The sequence below is a fragment of the Brienomyrus brachyistius genome, chromosome 22, assembly GCF_023856365.1.
Source record: "Brienomyrus brachyistius isolate T26 chromosome 22, BBRACH_0.4, whole genome shotgun sequence".
Taxonomy (NCBI): Eukaryota; Metazoa; Chordata; class Actinopteri; order Osteoglossiformes; family Mormyridae; genus Brienomyrus; species Brienomyrus brachyistius.
In genome coordinates, this window is record NC_064554.1 from 2,956,838 (window position 1) to 2,959,953 (window position 3,116).

At 39.2% G+C, this 3,116-nt stretch overlaps 1 long non-coding RNA gene across 1 annotated transcript; it reads left to right on the forward strand.

Moving 5' to 3' along the window:
• Positions 1-456: 456 nt before the first annotated feature.
• Positions 457-2,259, forward strand: LOC125718316 (uncharacterized). The gene is made up of 3 exons (XR_007384812.1): positions 457-525; positions 697-755; positions 1,842-2,259. It is a non-coding gene; the product is annotated as an uncharacterized LOC125718316 (long non-coding RNA).
• Positions 2,260-3,116: the final 857 nt, after the last annotated feature.

Sequence of the window (3,116 nt, forward strand, 5' to 3'; positions counted from 1 at the left end):
GGGCAAAAAACAAAGATATTAAAAACGGAGTGAGTTATTATTATGGCGCAGGATTGAGATTTTGGCTGCTGCCACCCCAAATCAGAGGAGCTATTAAGAGGTTTGAAAGTAGTTGAATATCCTAAGTATCTACAGGAACGAAAAACACGAAAAAGTGGTGTGTCCGAGAAAAACCAAAGATTAAAAGACGGAAGGGGCAAGAAAAAATGAAGGGAAAATATATAGGAACAGAAGACACAGGATGGTTAATAGTGAACGCATTTGTTCAATAGCAGTAGAAAGTATTAATTTATTAATAACCAGCTACATGCACTGATAAAAGGAATAGGCAAAAATGGAAGGAGAGTACACACTGGTAGAAGACGCACAAATGTGCACAAAGGGAGACACAATCAAGTTGACAAGCTCTCCCTCCTTCTCTCGCCCACACACTTCCAGAGCGTATTCTCGCGCTCAGGTGCCCGCCCGCGTGTAGGCAACGAGAGCGCTCAAAGAGAGGATTACTGCTTGCAGGGGAGCTGAGAGGTAGGAGGTGTCGAGGGGCAAAGAAATGATCTAGCATGGAAATGCAGAATAAATTATCCAGTAGAAAAGGAATTTCAGAAAAGGGATTTTGATATACACAGAAGGAACATACTTTAATTTACAAGTAACGCGATTATTGCTTCTTAGTAATAGTTTGGGAATTTGTTGCAGAGAGGATACAATTAGAAGCTTGAAAAGCGAAGTTGTGGATCGTTCTTGGCAGGAAGCAGGTGAGCACGTTTATCGTTTTTGGTCCCGGACGATCTTGATTAATCTCTTTAAATCCACTTAGGTGTGTTAATAAACGTTTGGGTGAGATATTTTAAAGAGCGGTCTAAATTACTTGTTGTATCCATTGTCCCCAAAATATTAATTATGCCTATAAAATTACAATTATTTTTTTCGCCCAGTGCGCTTTTGTCCCGCATCCAAATGATGAGCTAATGTCAGTTTTTTTTCGCATTAGGCAGAAATCTGATTTTAATTCATCCCCGCAAATGTGATCTTAAGCGATTCTTTTGATTCAGCAATGCAACTCATTTACAGTTCCGGTAGTTAAAAAAGGATTACAGAACAACGTGCATGAACTACATATTGTGGGATTACACTTAAAATGATCGCATAACAACTATGGTGGTTTAACAGTTTCTGAAAGGATGGAAGAAAAAGAACAGCAAGTTTCTAAAAATCAGATGTGTAATCTGAGAATGCAATGTGTAAAATGTAAATGAGTATACCAAAGGTTTACAAAACACCAGGCTATCATTCAATAAAACCGTACAAGGTTTCTGGAAAAAGTTGTAGTAACATAACAGGCGGATAATCCCGAATATCTACGACTATTCGTCTGTTCCTGTCAGATAAATCTGCTAAAGTATCAAACGTGAGTTAATTTTTAAATTGTGCAAATACAGACTATTTTAGAGAAATAAAATGTAACACTGCAAATCATTACAAGCTTATAAAATGATTACTCCTGTAAGTTCATCAGGGTATAAAAGAAAAAAAAACTGGAAAACAAATGATCGAATACAACTAACAATCAGTAGGTGAAGGTCATTTTAGCCGTTGTGATCAATTAAATAAGTACAAAAAACATAAAAGCCATACTGATTTTCGCAAACTGTCATTGTCATGTTCATATTTATGCCATATACATCTGTCACATTCACTGGCTCTCTATACGTCCTTCATAATATGACTGGCTGTTACAAAACTGATACCAGAGTGAATGTGTATTAAATGTGTTAGGCATTACATTCGTTTTCATGTAAACTGTACCACCTATTCATTCATCCACCTTCTGCACTGTACAGGATGACGAACAGCATACCCCAGGAGAGACAGTGCACAGGGCAAGGAAGAATCCTGGACAGGATGTCAGTCCATCAGAAGGCATACAGCCAACTGCAAATGCATCTTATGAGAAATTAGAAGCCAAACCAATTTGCCCAAATGCATGTTTCTGGAGGAAACCGGAGTGGCCCTAGTGCAACGCTAGGAGAGTATGCAGACTCCTCGGAAACAGGGTGGCGACAACAATCTGCACCCAGAACTTGGACTTCTGCACATTCAGGCACACTGACGCACTTTGAAGTAACATCTGATACAATATTAAATATGATATTCCGTCATTTAATTTTTATTCTGTGGCAAAGTTATACTCTAATTTCAGTGCCGCATGTCATACTACAATGATCAGCGATAAGCACGAAATGAAAATTGTTAACCTCACTAACCAGTGCCTTGCATTTTTACACTCCCGCGGTGCGTAATGCCTTTGTCAGACTTTCAGAAATGATGCTGAACTTCTACTTTGATGCTTGCGTTATTTAATTCATAGACTATTAATTTTTATTCTATACACAGCTTCTATGCATAATGTAGTCTAATAAGTGTGTTTGCTTCATCAAACTACAGATCAAATCCAAAAACATTAGTCCAAAGACTTGAATTCATGAATATTCAGTCGTGGATGAGATACTGTAAAACGATATAAGTGCAAAATCCGCAGTGTTTCATGGTAAAACAGCATCTGCTCTGACAGCTGAATGTTAACTTGTTTTTCTGATGGAATCTTACAATTTTTCTCTATTTAATTATCCACTATGCGCTGCAAACTCTGTGCTCCTGTTTCACTAAAAACACATCCTTTCGCTGTAATATGACTAGCGTTAGCCATCACGCAGTTTTCGTCTGCAGTGGTGGAGTTGACCCGGTTCGTCCTCTCCGTAATTATGCGCATTTCTGCTTGCTTACCACTAGGTGGCAGCGGCGGAAAGGCCACTTCTATAAGTTGTCTGGGGATCTGTTACGACCGTGGATGACACAGCATAGCTCTAATAGGATAAGGGTGGTCGGGTCAGTTCAGAGGATAATTCCACTATCCCTGCACTCCTGATTGCAGTCTCCTTTCCGCCGTCCTTTTTTTTTCAGATTACCGCGTGGGACCTGAGCATGGTCGCTTGATTTTGACCTATGAAATTTCCGTTACTTAACAGAAATTAGTACAAGCTACAAGGTTCACCTGTAACTGTCTGTGCCAGTGCACACATACAAACAAATGCTTGGCGTGTAGCAACTTACTGAGC